Genomic DNA, 19,234 nt, shown 5'->3' on the forward strand with positions numbered 1-19,234 from the left:
CGGCGGAGCGCGACGTGGCTACGAGCGCCGGCGGGGGCGCGGGGCGGGGGGAGGAGGGAGTGGTGGCTTTTTTTTAAATTTCGGAAACTTTATCGGCAACGAGCGTCACAGACACTGACGTGGACATTTTCCGAGGAGAGGGAGGGAAAGAGGGTGAGTGGAAGCCGAGGTTAGACCGGGGGAGGAGCCCCTCCTCGTTGGCTCTTTTGTTCATCCGCCTATTCATTCATTCATTCTCCTTTCCTCCCAGATTATCCTCTATTCCACTAGTTTTATCTTTTTTTATGTTATTTTTAATCCTTGTTTTATGTTCATATATATACCTATATCTATATCTATATCTATATCATCTATCTATATCTATATCTATCTATCTATCTATATCTATATCTATATATATACTGTTTATATACATGGGGTCTATACCTACCAATGGGATCTTTAGAGCTACATATATTTCTTTCCTCTTATACCATCTTTCGCCCATTTTTCCCAGGCAAACTTGCTTACTTAAATGGCATTCCTTCCTCTACTTCCCTGCTTGGCAGAGTCTGACCCTATTTATATATACCATTTGTATCTATATCTATATCTATATCTATATCTATATTATATATACTGTTTATATACCTTTTATACATATTTATGCCCTATATACCGTTTTATATATATACCATTTATATAAATATATATATATATATATCATATATACCATTTATATATATATACTGCCCATATATATACTGTTTATATACCTTTTATATATATGCCCTATATATACCATTTTATATATATACTGTTTATATATATATACCTTTTATACATATATATGCCCTATATATCATTTTTATATATACCATTTATATATATATACCATATATATACTGTTTATATATAACATTTATATACATATACTGTTCATATATACTGTTTATATATATACCATTTACATATATACTGTTTATATGTATAATATATTTAATAGACAATGATTTTATATAATCATGTATATAATGATATCTTCTAATAACATTATATACATTTGTATCCAGTTATCAATTATGTTTATATTGTGTATTCTGAAATAATATAATGGATATGTGTATAATAATGAATTAAATAGACTTAATATCTTGCAGCTGCCCTATATTTAACCATTTGTATCTATTTCCATTTATTAATGCCATGTTTATGCTGTATATGCATGTAAATATTAATTTACATACATTTACCTATATGTTAAGGATCCCAGATTGCATTGTGGGTAGAGAACTGAGTTGGCCTCAGGACGTGCTGAATTCCAATTTGACCTCAGACATATTCTAGCTGAATGACCCTGCCTCGGTTTCCCCACCTCATTCAATTCATTCAGCAAACATTTCTTCAACTTCTGCCATAGGTCACACACTTCAATACATTCTGGTGATACAGAAAGAGGCAAAAGGTCTTCTGTCAAATGGAGATGAGGATGATGAAGATGCAGATGGATGAGAGGAGCAATAGCTGTACCTATCTCCCATTCTTCCCTTTGGAGATAAAATGAGATGATATTTGGGAAACATTTTGCCCACAGTAGAGGGCTAAATTATTTTATCACCACTATTCGTGGTCCTTCAGCATCAAAGAGGACCACACCAACCAACCAAATAATTGGGAGATTTGAATTGCACAATTGTATCCCATTAGAATGGAAGTTCCCTGTGAATAGGGATTGTTTTAGTCTTTGTACTCATATTCCACAACCATAGTAACCACCCCCATTTCTAAAGCACCACTAAGATCTGCAGTGGTTCTGGCCTTTGCCATCTGTCCCAAGAAAGCCACACAGCTGCCATTTTATTTTGGGGGTTTGTTTTTGTTTTTGTTTTTTTGCTTTTTGAAAGGCAGTGGGGTCAAGTGACTTGCCCAAGGTCACACAGATTTGAACTCAGATCCTCCTGACTCCAGGGCCTGTGCTCTACTCGCTGCACCACCTAGCTGCCTCTGCCATTTTATTTTTGACTGGACCCTTCAGTCTAGCCTGTACCATTGCGGGCATTGCACAGTATTGCAGATGGATGCTCTTCACAGTCTGGCCAATCAGCTTGAGTGAATTATGAACAATGTAGACATTGTTCCCTTCCGGTCATGTATGATGATTTCGGTAATAAAATTCCATTTGTGGCAGGCGGGGTCAGAAGGTAAGGAAAAGCTGTGACCTTTTGTTAGTAAAATCTGACTCCCAGCCAGCCCCACTATAAAGAAGTGTGAATAAGCATTTGTTTCCATGACTAATAATAATTATGACCGTCATTTTACCACTAGGCTTCTTGTGCAAACTTGGGAAAGTTTTCTCTCTGCTAGCCTTAGTTTCTTCATTCCAATATGTAAAGCCAGGGATGTACCGGTAAATGTTGAACGACTGCCTCTCTGAAAAGTCCAACAGACTTTTAAGTTTAATTGACATTATCAACATTTCTCTACCACTTCCTCAAGTCTAGACAATCAACAAAACAATATTCAGAAGTTCTGATTTATATCTTTTGTGATTTCTGAGGTGTGAATACAGCTGAAAATTTAACCATAGGGCTCTCTAAGCTACTATTAGTGTTATAAATCCCTGTATAAAGCCTTCCCAGATCTGGCTCTCTCTCCAGTACTGTTTTTTAATCATGCCTTTTGTTTTTATATCACATTTATTTCTGAATATAACCTTTCCTCACCTCCAGCCAGCCTACTGAATCTTTCTTCCTTCTTTCTCTCACAAGAAAAAAAAATAATAGTTCAACAAAAGCAACACATCCACTGTCTGATAATATTATATAGTGTCCTTTCTATGCCTGCATTAAAAGGAGGAGGGTACATTTTCTCAACTCTTCTCTGGCAACTGACTTAGTCATTTTAGCTACAAAACCTTTTATCAGAGTTTCCCCCCCATTTATCCTGTTGTATAACAGTGTAGAGTTTCCTTGGTTTTGCTTACTTGACTCTATCTCACTTCCCATGTCTTTTCATGCTTCTCTAAATTCTTCATTTTCCTCATTAAAGCATGAATATTTCAACCCAATTATTGCCATTGCTCAATTGATGGGCACTGATAGTTTCCAGGTCTTTACTACTATAACAAATGCTACATGAATATTTTGATATATGGGACCTTCCTAGTTTTTGGCTACATGGGGTCTATACCTACCAATGGGATCTTTGGAGCTCCATATATTTCTTTCCTCTTATACCATCTTTCACCCATTTTCCCCAGGCAAACTTACTTTCCTTCCTCTACTCCCCTGCTTGGCAGAGTCTGACCCCATGTATAGAATACACTCTCTTTACATAATCCTGTACAGTCTCTAGTTTCCTTCTAAACACAGTTCAGGCTTTAGATACAACAGTGATTTCTTGTTTTCTCAGTTGTGCATGATCTTTCTCTTTCATTTCTAAAATAACAATGTCATATCCCCACTGGGTTGTTCTCCCAGAGGTCACTTGCTTCGTTGGGATCCAGGATTAATTCTGCAAGTCATTACTCCTAACCCTATTGTGTACTAGCCCCCACTAGTGGACAATAGATAGAATCAGCTCTTAGCAAAAAAAGGCATTTGTGTAAATAGCACAGTTAAAAACAGTAGCTAGAAAATTACCACTTCCCATATAAGCAAGGGATGAATTCCCCCACAAATGCTTACAATGTCTGTGGGAAAAGGCAGAACAAACTTAGAGTACAATGGCAAATGGAAGCTGTAACTCTAGATGAAGGTAACACAGGATGTGGAAGTTGCTTTTCTCATCATAGAGAGGTATTAATTCAAGCATCTCTGCTTGAAGGGTTACTAAGTTGGGATCCCAGCATCCATCCCTGTCCCTGACTCTCAATTTTCTTGGCTCTATAGTCAGCTCTCTTCTCTGCTGCCAGGGGTCCTTTCCTCTAAAGTTTTTCCTGGCCTCAAGTGCCAGCCTGTAAGGATATTTTTCTGGAGTGTGTAACTCTGCTCCCTCTACTATACTTCAAACTCTGTTGAATTGATTAACTCTTTTGGGGTTTTTTTTTTTGCAAGGCAGTGGGGTTAAGTGATTTGCCAAGGCCATACAGCTAGGTAATTAAATGCCTGAGGTCAAATTTGAACTCAGATCCTCCTGACTCCAGGGATGGTGCTCTATCCACTGTGCCACCTAGCTGCCCCAAATTGATGAACTCTTAAACCACTGAATGAGGTATCTCCCTCTGGACCAGTAGCTCTTAGACATCATGAATGATAGAAGGGGGGAAAAGAGAGAAATGCCCTCTTACCCGCTTCAAGAGTATACTCCACAAAGAACTCCAGAATCTAATCACCCTGAAAATTTCAAGTTGTCCCTAGGGCTTGGATATTTAAAGACCTCCAAAGTTGTATTCAATTTTTATTTGCCTAAAGAGATTGTACCTTTAATTAATTTCAATTATTTCCCATAAAGGGATCACTAGGAGGCAGTAACACCATATTAATAAGTTAATATCTTATTTTCTCTTTGATTCCATCCAATGCTCTTGGGGGGGGTGGTGTATGAAATCCCTTCTTTCACAAGATTTTGTTTATATTTTATATATTTAACCCATGTATATGATATTTACTCCCTTCCTTCCCCCTCAAGTATAATTCAAGTTTCTTGGTGGGTAGAATCTATATTTCTTTTTGTCTTAGCATCCCCAGTGACTAATGCATATTAGTGACTTTCATATAGACAACACTTGATGAATGCTTCTTAAATTGAGTTCAATTGAATTTCCTATCTATAAAATGAAGAGTTGGAAAAGGTGATCTATAAATTTCCTTCAAGCTCCAAACATTCTGTGACCCTAATGATTTGAAAATAGAGAGAGCACATTTTATTATAGGATTAATAAATCCATCTTTCTAAGAATGTAATCAAACAAAGCATAGAGGAGATTTTTCTGTTAGTCTCTGAGTTTAAAGCTTAACATTTTATGAGAAAAAAACTTTTCTAGTTCAATATTGAAACATTGGACCAATACACATAGGCTGTGAAAAAAATAAGAATTGTTTTTATGCCTAAGGAGTAGTAAAATGACTTTGGAAACTGAGACATATCTAGAGAAAATATATTATGCCAATAATCACTGATAGAAGTTTTAATATTTTAACTTCCCAATTCCTCTAGTTTCTCATAAATGCAAGAGTTATCATCCACATACCATACATGCAGTACCAGAGGGCACAATAAATTAAGGTTTCTATTGCAAAGAGATTTTCCCAAGTGTCCGTTTCAGCCATAGCACCATATCAACTTTATATCAACTAAAGCAGTGCCCTGGTTTCAAATGGAATGTCAGAGATAAGTTGAACTCCCCATTCTAAAACCATTTAGCATCAGAGACTTCTTCTGGGAGGCTTTTCACAATTTAAATGGCCTTAAGGTCATTATTGGACAACCTTGAGCTCAAGATTTCCAGAAGGCTGACATTGGCAGCATTAGAGGAGAAATTTAATGAAAATACCAAAAAAAAAAATAACACCCCCAAAACCAAAAACAGAAAAACAACAACATAATGGTGCCCTAAAGGAATGAGTGACCAAATATGGAGAAGGATGAAAACTGGGAGTAGTACCCTCTGCATTTCCCTTCAGGAGGACCAAGTCCTTCTGTTCCGCATAGTGGGTAAAGTTGAATTTTAAAGCTCACAAGAGAATTTCCAATGTAAAACTATGACAGTGAACTACAAAGGAAACAAGTATTTCATGGCCACATTGCAGATGATGATGATACTTCTGGCAGCCTTTTAACCTATCATGGATTGAAGTTATCTGTAGCAAGATACCAATACATTCAACACAATTTTTGAACAATGACGAGATTTAAATCTTTAGGGAATTCCTTCCCTGCCTACCATAGTTGAAGGGTTTGGAGATCACAAACACTTTTAGATACAAAGTTAGGCAAATATGACAAACAGCATTTTAAAATAGTTACCATCCTCTGAACATGACTCTTAAAGGCTCAGAGCCCAAACCCATCTGTTTCTAGTTTCTTTATACTCATGGACAGTTTACTTCCTAATCCCAACAGGTCACCGGGCCCTCTTCCCTCTCTGGCAGTTCTGTCAGAAGTTCTGAGACCACAGGGTGAAGAGTTCCTAAGTCATGGCTTGCAATTACACAGGGATTTCCTTTATCCGAGTTGTCCCTCCCTCATTTCAACCATGAGGCCATTGACAAGGTCATTCCCATTCAATTCTGCCATAAATACTCCAAACAAGGTCTGATTCTTGCTTGTCTCAGTATTGAAATGAAATATAAGGGGGTGGCTAGGTGGCACAGTGGATAGAGCACTGACCCTGGAGTCAGCACTGCCTGAGTTCAAATCTGGTCTCAGACACTTAATAATTACCTAGCCGTGTGGCCTTGGGCAAGTCACTTAACCCCATTGCCTTGCAAAAACTAAAAGAAAAAAGAAAAAAAATGAAATATGACCATGAGAAGGTAGCAAGAGGAGATAAATATTTCCTAGTAGCAAGAAAAGGATGGTCATCAAGGATACCCCATTGATTGAGTTGGGCAAAGCTTTCTGGGTTCACATTTGCCATGGTGGCAATTTGGTCAGAGGCATGTTGACTTTTGTTTTTGAATGGCCAGGAAGTTATATTAATGGTTTAAGCCTTAGACCATCTCAGTTACTTTCTAAAAGAAAAACTAGTTTAGTTGATTGATGTGCCCCTATATACAATAGATGTTGCTCCTACCCTTGAGCTGACCCTTGAGAATTTGAATGTGGTCCTCTCACTTGTAACATCTCCTTTGAGAAGTAAAATGAAGGGCAAGAAAAGTTTAAAGACATGGAAGGGGAGTTCGACTGTGCAGATCTTCCTTGGCTTTTCAAATAAGCTTTAGATTAGATTCAAATTCTTTATTTCAGAGAAAACATACATATTTTAGATTTTTCAAAGCAGTGGGGTTAAGTGGCTTGCCCAAGGCCACACGGCTAGGTAATTATTAAGTGTCCAAGGTCGGCTTTGAACCCAGGTACTCCTGACTCCAATGCCAGTGCTCTATCCACTGCACCACCTAGCCACCCCCATAGAATATTTTGCCGCCTTGAAAAACACTACTTTAACCTCCTTGGTCTTGGTATAATAGATAGGGTCCTGGACTCAGTTAGAAAGACCTTGACTCCAATCCTGCTCCATGCCCTTACTAACTTTGCAACCTTGGGCAAATTATGTACCAATCTGTGCCTCAGTTTCCTCATCTGTAAAGTGCAGGCGTTCAGATGTTGGCTTTGATGAACTCTGAGGTCATTCATAACTCTCTAAATTCTCCTCTGTAAAGTCTGCAATATCAATCTTACTGTTTTGAAACCTAGATGAGACTTATATGTAAGCCTCTTAACCACATTTCTCTCTCAAAAGATTGTAAGCCTCTTGGAGACTGGGTTGTTTGTTTGGTGTTTTGGGTCTTGAATCTCCAGTGTCTGACACATAGTGGGTGGTTTGACTAGTGCTGACTTGTCCATAGACATTTATTATAGACAACCATGACGATCCAACTAGACTAAACAACTGTGACTAGTTCTTATTAAGGCTAGGTGGTGTCGAGAATGCAAGTGCTAGACTTTGCATCAGGAGGATCTGAGTTCAAATCTGGCTTCAGACACAATAGCTGGGTGACCCTGAGCAAGTTATTTACCCTTGTTTGCCTCAGTTTTCTCATCTGGAAAATGAGCCAGAGAAGGGAAAAAAAAAACACTCCACCATCTTTCTCAAGATAACCCCAAATGGAATCACAAAGAATAAGATAAAACTAATCAACTAAACAACAAAATGCTCAGCATTGAAGAAACAAATAAAAAATAAATAAATATATTCTCTGTCCTCAAAAAGCTTCCAAGATCTGAATGATTTTTAGAAACAGGATAAATTGCTTTATTAGTACTGAGGATTCCTGGTGGTTAATTTATTCAAATGTGTGTAAAATACCTTGAAAATGGGGCAAAAGGAGATTGGGCATTGTGAATATGTCATTGCTCCATTGTCTCTGCAGATCTGGAACTTTCACAATGGGTAAGACTGTGGTAGGTAACCATGGAAGGGCAAAGGAGAGGACATAATGGAAAGAAATTCCTGGCATAGGGAACCTTGACTGTGAACAAAGGCACAGGATGTTTTGGGAACAGAACAGGATGAGAGTAATCTACTTTGACTAATAAGACTTATCCAGTTACAAAAGGCTATAACCTTTTAAAAATTTTATATTTAATGTGTATAATTATATATACGTTAATTTATATATTTATTTAATATATACATTAAATATAATATGTGTGTCTCCTTGCTTCCTGGGTACTGGTCAGCTCAGAATATTGGAATAGTAATAATAATAATAATAGCTTTTATAAAGCATGTAAAGTTCACAAATATTAGCTTGATAGAGTTTCACAACAGTCCTGATAGATTTGAAATGATTATTATTCCCATTTTACAGATGAAAAAAACTGAGGCTGAGAGGGGCTAAAACCCAGGATCACACAAACTACTATTTTTTTTACAGTGGGAAAACTGAGGCAGACTGTGAATAAGCAACTTGCTCAGGGTAAAACCACTAATAAGTGTCTGAATCTGAATTTGAACTAAGGCCTTTGTAACTCCAAGTCAGGAAGATACTCTGAAGGCCACACTGCAGTGAAAGTCCCACATCTCTCATTCTTAGCAGTAATCCACAGGGGATTCTTTTTAAATCTTGCCACAGAAATATAGTTATGTTATCTCTACCCTGCCCTGTTTCTCCTTCTGGGGTGCCCCACACAGAGGTTAGGGCAGTGATGGCCTCAAGTATTAGTTTTCACTCAGATTGAGTTGAATCAGTGTTGCTGATATCAATCAATAAATATTTATTAAGTGCCTACTGTGTGTCCTATATAAACTGCATATTGCAATGTATTGCAGAACCCCAAGATCCAGGACTTAACTTATAGAAGAATGAATAGTTTGGAGAGAGAGGATTCCCCATCCTGCCCAGGAGCCAAATGATTCTTCCCTCCGAGCCCAAGATTGAACCCTCCTCCTCTGGGTACTGAGGTGCCTGGGAACTTTCCTGAGAATTCTTGGAGGAAAATAAAGGTCCCTCCTCTTCTGCCTGGGTGTTCTTTGACAGCTTTGGGAATTTCTGGAGCTGGTGGTTGAGACTAGACCACACAGAAGGAGAATCTGAAGAAGGATGTGGGCAGGTAGGCTTCACTCTGCTTCTGGATAGCAGGGAGGGAAGAAGAGGGGAAAAAATTATAACCAGCTTCATTGATTTGACATCAAAAATCCCTTTGGGCCAAGGGATATCTGGATGTTTTTGATATGGGCAGATTTTGGATGAATAGCTAGACTACATAAAAACTTACTACTAGTTACACAGTAGGTGTTTAAGAAATGTTGATTGATTAATTGATGGACATACTCTTAACCTTGTGATTCCTGCTTTGTATTCTACAAAGGCTCAACATGTGATCATACAAAGGCTCAACATGTGATCAGTTTGTATTAATATATACTTGAATTATCATAACCACTTGAAAACATTTAATGAGCATTTGCTGTGATATTTGGATAATATTTAACCTATACGATTGTTTGCAAATTTGCCACGTGAGTGAATTTGGGCTATAAAGTTAGTCAGATGAGTGTGACAATCCTGCTGGGAGATGACCCAAAAATAGTTTTGACCACACTGTGGCCTCAGGAGACACTACCTGATACTGTTTACCAAGGGTTCGGTCATGCACATAGAGCAGGTTATAGGTTCCATACAACCAAGAGGGAAGACTCCAAAAGAATCACTCTCCACCTCAGAGAGTGGATGTCCTACTGTCTCTTTCTGGATGACCACATTTGCTTTAGTCTAAGAAGTATGATGAATGTGGATTGACAACCAGAAATTGCTCTTTATTCCTTCTCTTTCCCTACACAAATGCTCCTTCCTTTCTGAATCTGCTATATTTTCCTGAACCTTCTTCAAATGATCTTACCAGAATGAGGTTTGCTCCTTCCTCAAGGGAAGAGAGGCACTGCTAAAAGACAAGAGTAAAACATAATAGGACAGTTAAGTGGAACCATACTTGAAAATAGGAAGATTTGAGTTCAGATATGGCCTCAGACCCTTACTAACTGTATGACCCTGGCAAATCATGTAACACTTGTTGCCTCAGTTTCTCCATCTACAAAATGAGCTGGAGAAGGAAATGACAACCTCTCCAGGATCTCATCTCCAAATGGAGTCATGTAGAGTTGGACTCTATCCTATGACTGAACAACTAATGGAACATCTAGGTCAAGGCTTCACATCTCACAGCTCCTCCTGGATTCAGGTTGTCATTAAACTTCAAACTAGGGAACTTTAGTAAAGATTCATTTCAGTTTAATCTCCTGGGATTTAAGTTAGGGGTATGTCAAAGCCTCTGAAAGCCATTGTAAAAATTTCAGTGTGGACATATAAACCTTGGAACTAGCAAATGCTGTAGTTTAGGGCTTGATGTGTGATTTTGTTGATTTACCTAGACTAAAGAAAATGTCTGCATTGCCCATTGAATTTAAAAGTGTGTCCTGCATTTCTGAGCATCTGGTTGTTAATCATTGCCCACCATAGCTCTGGATAGGGTGAATACTCCACAGTTCCCAAGTGGTGTGCCACTCACAGCATCCTGTGAGATCACTCTTTAGATGGACTCAGACTCTGCCACTTGACTCTTCCTCAGAGTGAAGGGAATTGGTAAGTCATCTTCTCTTTTCTCTCCCGAGGTGGATAGAGGCTCCGATGGGTAATGATGACTAACTACTGACTGACATGGACTTCCAATAGCTTTTCACTATAATTAACTGTTCTTAGAGAAGGGAAGGGGGAAGACATTCAGAGGTTGCTCCTATCACTATTTCACCTTCTTTTGTCTGACTTAGAGTTCCATTTTCTAATGACTTTCTTTTCCTTTACTACCACTCCCCATCCCCTTCCTATCACTTTTGGCTTGATTGATAAGGTCAGCAACAGAGAATTATGGTCGTCAGATTGAAATAAATATTTAGTGAATGAGAGAGATAGCCATGGTGATGCTGGCAAACCTACACTCATCCACACCCGGCTTTTCCCTCCTACTTTTTATAACCTACATAGGAGCAGGATGACATTTCACTAATTCATTAATTAGGTAGTTTGGGGATGTTATATGTATTTTAGCTACTGTGTGGCTACCCTGGAGCTGCCAACCCAATGGCTATGTTGAGGAATAATCATTCCATAGACTCCTGGTGACTGTTCACCACTGAGCATAGTCCTGTAATCTCTTATCCTTGACCCCCCACTATATAAATACTTATTATCCTTGCCTTCACCTGTAAAATGAGACAATCATAGCAGCTAACCCAAAGGGTTAGAGAGATAAAGAGATGGTATTGTAAAGTGCTTTGAAAACTTTATTAAGGCATGATACAAATCTTAACAGATACTATCTTGTTTATATTATTATTATTATTATTATTATTATTATTATTATTATTATTATTATTACAGAGGAGGACACTACCTGGGCAGCTACCCATGATCACATAAACAATCAATGTTAGAGGTGAGATTCAAATCCAGATCTCTGAGCACTCTCAGTTTTCCTATGCTGCCTTTCCTGGTCTAGACCTTAGTTAAAAAGAGCTATTTTGGGGGCAGCTAGGTGGCGCAGTGGATAGAGCACCAGCCCTGGAGTCGGGAGTACCTGAGTTCAAATTCGGTCTCAGACACTTAATAACTACTTAGCTGTGTGGCCTTGGGCAAGCTACTTAACCCCATTGCCTTGCAAAATCCTAAAAAAAAAAAAAAAAAAAAAAAAAAAAAAAAAAGCTATTCTGGTGAATACATTAAAGGGGAAAAGTTGAGTTTCTTTGGTTTACTTTTGCATGGAAATAAAGAGTGCAATGCCCATCTTACCCACCTCCAACAAACAAAATAAGGCCCCAAATGTTTTTTTTTAACTGCTCTCACATTTCAGTGACACTTTCTAAAATCTGACTTCAGCTCTCCCCCAGAGCCTGTTTGTGAGCAGGATGGCAGCCTAGCTTCCAGGGAACTTTCCTCATTCACATTTTGCCTTAGTGTGAAACAGGCAAAACCAGGCAGTGGCATCTATTTCTTCCCATCTGCCCTCATACTTGCATGTGCCAGGCTGTGCCTCTATCCAACTGTTTACATATGGAATGAGTCTGCTTTTGAAAATCAGGTCCATAAAATTTCTGGAGAGGCTCGGTAAGGTTTGGAGAGCGTCCAAGATGGCAGTCACAGATGGTGGCAGAGGGCTTCACATAAGGCTTCTCAGGCTGGCGGAGCTTTGAGGACCCACCATGGAAGTGAGCACACTGTGAGCAGCTGCCATCTTTGGGATGCTCCGCTAAATGCAACAAGTATTAAATCTGTGAAGGAACACTAAGAGAAGGATAGAGTCAATATATTTGACTCTCTTTGTCTACAAGGAGAAAGGAAGTAATCGTTACCTTAGGAATGTGGACTTTGGGCAGGCCAGTGGAGGCTGTGGATGGTTTCTCAGAATCATGTAATTAAATGCATAAAATAGAATGAATGGAATTACCAAGAAAACCAATAATATTGAAATATAGTTAATTTAGATACATATACCTGTATTCAAGGTATATGTGTTCATATAGTATATATTTCTATATTATATATGTATTATGTTTTATATACATGTATTCAAAGTATGTGTGAATACATGATGTATTTTTCTTATGTGTATAATGCATTATATATGTGTATATATTAAAATTTGTGTATTATATAGTTAATATATACATGTAGATATACACATGTAAATTATATACAAAGTTAAAGACCCCAGTAAGAATTTCTTCCTTTGAGCTAAGATCTGAGAATTGGAAAGTTGTTGTTAAAGCTGTATCAGTGCTTAACAGTCATTATTTTTTTGTTGCAAGGCAATGGGGTTAAGTAGTTTGCCCAAGGCCACACAGCTAGGTAATTATTAAATGTCTGAGTTTGGATTTGAACTCAGGTCCTCCTGACTCCAGGGCTGGTGCTCTATCCACTGTGCCACCTAGCTGTCCCAACATGCATTAATTTTAACATTGGTGATTATCAAACTCTCACCCAAGAAAATGAATTGGAAAAGAATATCAATGGCAATAGGCTATCTATGGTCTCAGAAGTATTTTAACCTCTTTTGCTAAAGGTTCACAGAAAACCTGAGCAATGAATGCTTTAGTGAGATTCTAATCATTTTTGTACCCTGGATTCAAACCAAGGGTGAGGGCTTGACCCTCAAGTTCGATGTTTGATCTTCGACAAAGAAGGGAACTTGCTTTTCTTTGGCAAAAGATATTATTCTTGACACCCCCCTTTGTCGTCTCATAGAAATCTGCTTTAGGTTCAAAACAGACAAGGCCCTGAAGAATCTAGGTAAGGGAAAGATCGAGTAATAAAAGATCTGGGGGAGGGTTGTCACTAAATGAGCAAATTTTCCAACCGCAGTGCCTGTCTGAGATCTAGGCACTTCTGACCTAACAAGAATGAATTCATTACACTAACTCAATAGAGTAGGCTGGTCATCCAACTGCAAGTAATAATTTGGATGGTCTGCTAGTTTGGGTTTAGAATGGAGGTGGGGATCTGGAAGCAATTCTCTCTTCTCTTAAGAAATTGTCTCCATACTTTCTTGATCACAGTTTCCTATAAAATAATGGATTTTGAGCTTGCACCTCCCAGATATGTCTTAATTTCCTAATAGATAAAGTACATACGAGTGCAAATGGACTAATAATGATATCTGTTCAGATGACAGGAGGCCAGGCAGGAAACAAGATCTAAGTTTGTCTCACCTCTGGCACTCATAGGCTGTGTGACCCTAAATATGCCCCTTGACAAGACACAACTTTTAAGTACTGAAAGAAACTCATAAAGTCACTAAGTGGCAGAGAAGGTACCAACCTGCACTGGTCAGGAGAATGTCCTGCCAGTGAAATCACAGATTCAAACTTATATCCAAAACTGAAAATGTAAAAAAAGAATGAGATAAAGACGAATGCATTCAGTCCTAGAGCCAACAGAGAGTCACTGGAGTTTACTGAGTAGGGGGAGTAATATGGTCAATTGCTTTGGTCAGCTTTGTGAGATATGAATTGGAATGGGGAGAGACTTTTGGAAAGAAGACCAACTAACTATGATGGTCCCATCAAGACCTGGTGACAAGAGCCTGCAGTAAGGTGATGACTATGAGTGGAGGGAAGGGGTGGAGGGATGCTGAGCTTAGAACCAATCAGACTTAGCTGTGCATTGGAGATGGAGATGGGGGGGGGGGGGGCTAAGATAGGAATCTGAGATGACACCAAGGTATTGATTGAAAGGATGGTGGCACCCTGGACACCAAAAGGGAAATTCAGAGGATAATTGGGGAGAGAAAGATCTTATTCTGTGTTATCCATTATGAAGAGGCAGGAGGAAGGGCTCTTATTCCCCTCTCATTGCTCCCAAGCACAGAACCCAAAAGACATCTGCCACAGATGTCTAGAGGGTGAAATTTTCCCCAAGTCGTCATAGCTTAGGTGATAAACTGCCTTAAGGGCCAAACACTCAATTCAGGAACTAGAAGAATGGGAGGTTGCTAGCTCTGGAAGGAGCTAGAGTGGGATCATCATGAGGGGTCAAGGTAGGTGAGATTGTGTGGGTCCAGCGCCATGGACTGGCACAGTTTGCTACTCTGATTGGTTGAGTATACACCCCTTAGGATACTATCTGGCATCTCAGCCTCCATTTGGGAGCTACTAGAGAGTAACTCACTTTTACTGAAGGGCAGAGTACTTGAAATGGAGTTCTTTAAAATCAATATGAAAGTCTGCATTGAAAGCAGTCAATGGGTCCTCTTGAGCAGAAGAATTGAGAGTTTCTTTGGTTTGGTTTATTTGATAATCTGGAGAAGACATTTGAGAGAACTGCATTGGGGAGGATAATTGGACATTTGCTCAAAGAATGAATTGGAGACAAGATGATTAGAGATAGGAAGTTAATTCTTGACCTGGGCAAGAAAAGCTTGAACTGATTTTGAGTAGGAAGGAATATTAGAAGTGATCCAGTCCCCCTTCCTTAATTTCTTTTTTTTTTAGGTTTGTTTGTTTGTTTTTTTGCAAGGCAATGGGGTTAAGTGGCTTCCCCAAAGCCACACAGCTAGGTAATTATTAAGTGTCTGAAGCCAGATTTGAACTCAGGTACTCCTGACTCCAGGGCCGGTGCTCTATCCACTGCTCCACCTTGCTGCCACCTAGTGCCCCCTCCCTTCCTTAATTTCTAAGTGAGGAAAGTGTGGCTCAAAGAAATTTAGTGTTTTGATCAATGTCTCCCAATTATTTAATTGTGAAACTAGGATTTGAACTCATTCCTAGGACTCTAAATCAATCGTTCTTTCCAAGAAACGACATGATGCCTCTACCACTAGAATGGTTGGGAGAGAGAAAAATGAGAAAGGGATAGATGCTGGTGAGAAAATAAAGAGATCTTGGCAAGCTGTGGGATGAGCAGGGTGAAGAAGAATCAGACTTAGAGGTTTCCAGATTGGGAAATTTGTGTCCTTCGAACCAGTTCCTTAAGTGTTTGATGAAATGGATTGGAGAAAACTCTTATTCTATAAATACTTAAATGTTAATAAAAACAATCAAGCACATGAGAATGAAAATAAAAGTGAGCAGAGAGAAGAAAGCTTCTATGATGAGAGGAGATGCAAAATTGACTATATCATGAAAGCAAAACACATCTACAAAAGTGGATTTTTAAAAGAAACAAGTCTATATCCTGTCCCAGATACTCTACAATCAGGCAAAAGAATATGCACTTGGAAGAATCGTACAACTCTTGCAAGCAACTTTCCTAACTGGAAAATTTCCTTGTTGGAACCCAACAGTGTATTTACCAGGAAAAGAGAGACGATTGTATTCCTCAGATTTTATTTTGGTCTTTTTTTCCCTTTCAGGAAAAAATCTGCAGAGAGACAGCGTGGGGTGTGGCTGAGAGTGTGGGAGGCCCTGGTGGCCTGAAATCAAATCCTTGGCCAAGTCATGTTAAAAACTGACTCAGTCCCCTCATTTGTAAAATGCTATTTTGCAACTTCCTTTACTCTCTCAAGGTTTTTGTGAGGCTCAAAAGAGAAAAATTAACCTTTTTAAAAAAAATAAAGCTACTCAAGAAAGACTTGTAAAAAATAGAAAATAAACTGGCTTTATAAAAATCCAGAAATTTAGACTTACAAGGTGTGTCATTCCCCAATGAGCTCTCTTGTATTCTTGTTGTAAGAGTCACACTATTTTGTTTTGACCTCTGTTTGCCTCAGTTTCCTTAGCTGTAAAATAAGAATAATAGGAGGTTGTTGTGAGCATCAAATAGGATATTTATAAAGTACTGAATCTTTGCCAGATACTTATCATTATTATTTATTATTAATGTTGCTTGTATATAAAGTTTCTGCTTATTTAATTGCACAGATAAGAAAATTCTTCAGCTTTCCAATTTGCTCTATTGCACAAACATATGCAATCTTAATTTTAAATTTCACTGTCATTTACAGCCATTTGTAGACACGGTCTATAGAGGAGAAGAAAACAAGATGTGCGGGCCCCTAGATAATTTCTAATTTCTTGGTTCTGACTTGTGATTTCATCACCAGGAAGCTTCGCATGTAATCTGCAGTCGTCCATAGTGTTAATGTAGTAACTTGCCCAGGATTGAGCAACCAGTATGTGTCAGAGCAGGCTCTGGACTCTGAGCCCGGCTTGCCATCCACTATGGCCCTGCTCTTTCCTCTGGGAACTCAGCCTCCCACAATCCATTTATAAAAATCCTGTCGACGTTTGCCTGGTGCTTGATACTGCTTGGATCAATGACCTTCTACAAGACTGGATTTATGAAAAGGAAAAAATAAATCACATCACAAAAGGATTCATCCTGTTACAAAAGAATTTGCCATGACTTTTCTTCAATCATCAACTCCTAGAGGGCATTTAAAGGATGATTTGCTATAGACAAATTAGATTTCTCTTCAACCTTTAGAATATGTTATTGATTTTTTGGCACTGTACAAAAAAGGGCCCAGTCCTTTAGGGAAGGGAATCTACTGGTGTGTTCAGAGGACTGAGTGATCTCATCAATGGGACCACTCCCTCCAGTCTGTTGGGTAACTCTTCCTCTAATCCTGAGGAGTTACTCTCCAGGTTTTCCCCCAAACTCTAAATTGAAGCTCTGCCCAAAACTGGAGGCCTGCCTCGGTGGTTTGTTTTTGTTTCTGTTTTTAACTATTCCTTGGTTTCCTGAGAGGCTGGTAAATCTTGTTATCTCCAACTCTCAAGAGAACCTCCCTTTCTTGGAGGAGACTTTTATGCCATTTTTTAAAAAACATAAGATCTTTAGTTTCTTTTTTTTTTAAGTTTTTGCAAGGCAGTGGGGTTAAGTGGCTTGCCCCAAGGCCACACAGCTAAGTAATTAAGTGTCTGAGGCCAGATTTGAACTCAGGTACTCCTGACTCCAGAGCCAGTGCTCTATCCACTGGGCCACCTAGCCACCCCCCTAAAAATATAAGATCTTAAAGGGAACTGGAAAGGATCTTAGAGATCAAGGCCATCAACCTCAATTTACAGATGAGGAAACTGTGGTCCCTCAAGGGAAAGTGATTTTTCCAAGGTCACATAAGTAATAAATTAGAATTTGGATTTGAACTCAGGTCCTCTGACTCCAAATTGGTGGCACCAAAGTATACAGAGAAATGAGACCTGAAGTCAAAGGCTCATCTTCATGAGTCTGGTCTCAGACACTTTCTAGCTGTGTGACCCTAGGCAAGTCACTTAACCTGTTTGCCTCAATTTCTTCATCTGTCAAATGAGCAGGAGCAGGAAATGCCAGACAACTCCAGTATCTTTGCCAGGAAAACCCCAAATGGGTCTCATGAAGAGTCAGAGACTCCTGAAATGACTAAACAGACACATATCCCTGACTCTAAATCTCATGCTTTTTCCAGCAGGGGTACTGGAGAGTTCCAGAGAGTTGATTGTTAAATCTTGTGTGAATAGTTACACCTTAAAAATCTTTAGATTTCTAATTTTAATTAATAGGTTAAAATTAAGCATGTATCCTCTATACATTTTCCCCCAAGGAATCAGTGTTTAAACATGAAGAAGCATACCACACTGGGACATTCTGCCCCCTTATAATAATGAGGGGAGAACACAAACAAGCTGTCTCCCCTCCAACCTGGCTCAGTCTATGACTCCCTAGACCTCTTCTTGATGTTCCTTTCTTATATAGGCAATGATGTAAAATGATTAGAAAAAAAGGAAGACATCAATAAACAGATTTTTAAAATTAAAGATAAAATGAAATGTTAAAATTATTTTTAAAAAAAGGATGCTTTCTCTGGTCAAAGAATACATTTTAAGCTGTATGTGTGACTTTGAGATTTGAAATCCCAGACCTTCTCTATCATGATTTAATGACAAATTATATTCTAAAAACTAATCCATCATTTCTGGGTAAATTTTTTAAGTAAGCAAATATGCAAATCTTCATAAAGTTGCCCAGGGAATTAAGTTTATAGATTCCATCCAGTTATTATTGTCATCATTAGTCAAGTGCTTGAAAGAGAGTAGGCATTTAAGAAATGCCTGCTGAGTGAATGATGGGGAAAGACATGGAAAGAGCAATACGGATAAAAGAGACTCCTGCTCTTTATGTCTGTGTGACCTTGTCATCAGGTCACCTCCCCCTGTGTCTGGGTTTACTATTCTGTCACCTCCCTTTGTGGATCTCAGTTTCCTATTCTGTCAAACAAAGGGGATGATCTCTTCTAGCTCCAGATAAATGATGCTCTGATTGATTGATTGATTATATTCCCTGGCTCTAGCACAAGATGGTGGCATTGTACATTTCTTTCACTCCTTATATTGGTTTCCTCATTACTGACCCTACTCCCAGTTTCTTGGCTGAAGGATACAGCAACCCCCCCCCCCCCCAACCCATGAAGGATGGAAGTAATCATCCTGAAAGCACAGTAGATTCATGATCCACCTGGAGTCAGGAAGGCCTGAGTTCAAATCCGTCCTCAGTTGCTTACTTGTAGTTCAACCCCAGACAAGTCACTTATCCACTATCTGCTTCAATTTCCTCAGGTGTTAAAAGGAAATAATGGCAAAACCTACATTTCAGATTTGTTGTGAGGATCAAATGAGAGAATTTTG

The 19,234-nt window shown here is 38.8% G+C and overlaps 1 long non-coding RNA gene across 2 annotated transcripts in view; it reads left to right on the forward strand.

Moving 5' to 3' along the window:
• The first annotated feature begins 81 nt into the window (after positions 1 to 81).
• The window catches only part of LOC141491586 (uncharacterized), a 49,307-nt gene continuing 30,154 nt past the window's right edge, over positions 82 to 19,234 (forward strand). Inside the window, exons 1-2 of one of the 2 annotated variants that reach the window (XR_012469655.1) lie at positions 82 to 153; positions 8,915 to 9,195. This is a non-coding gene — a long non-coding RNA (uncharacterized LOC141491586). Of the gene's footprint in view, positions 154 to 8,049; positions 8,158 to 8,914; positions 9,196 to 19,234 lie in introns of those variants that run through there. The other variant, XR_012469656.1, reaches the window with a different exon arrangement.

This window comes from Macrotis lagotis, chromosome 6, assembly GCF_037893015.1.
Source record: "Macrotis lagotis isolate mMagLag1 chromosome 6, bilby.v1.9.chrom.fasta, whole genome shotgun sequence".
Taxonomy (NCBI): domain Eukaryota; kingdom Metazoa; phylum Chordata; class Mammalia; order Peramelemorphia; family Peramelidae; genus Macrotis; species Macrotis lagotis.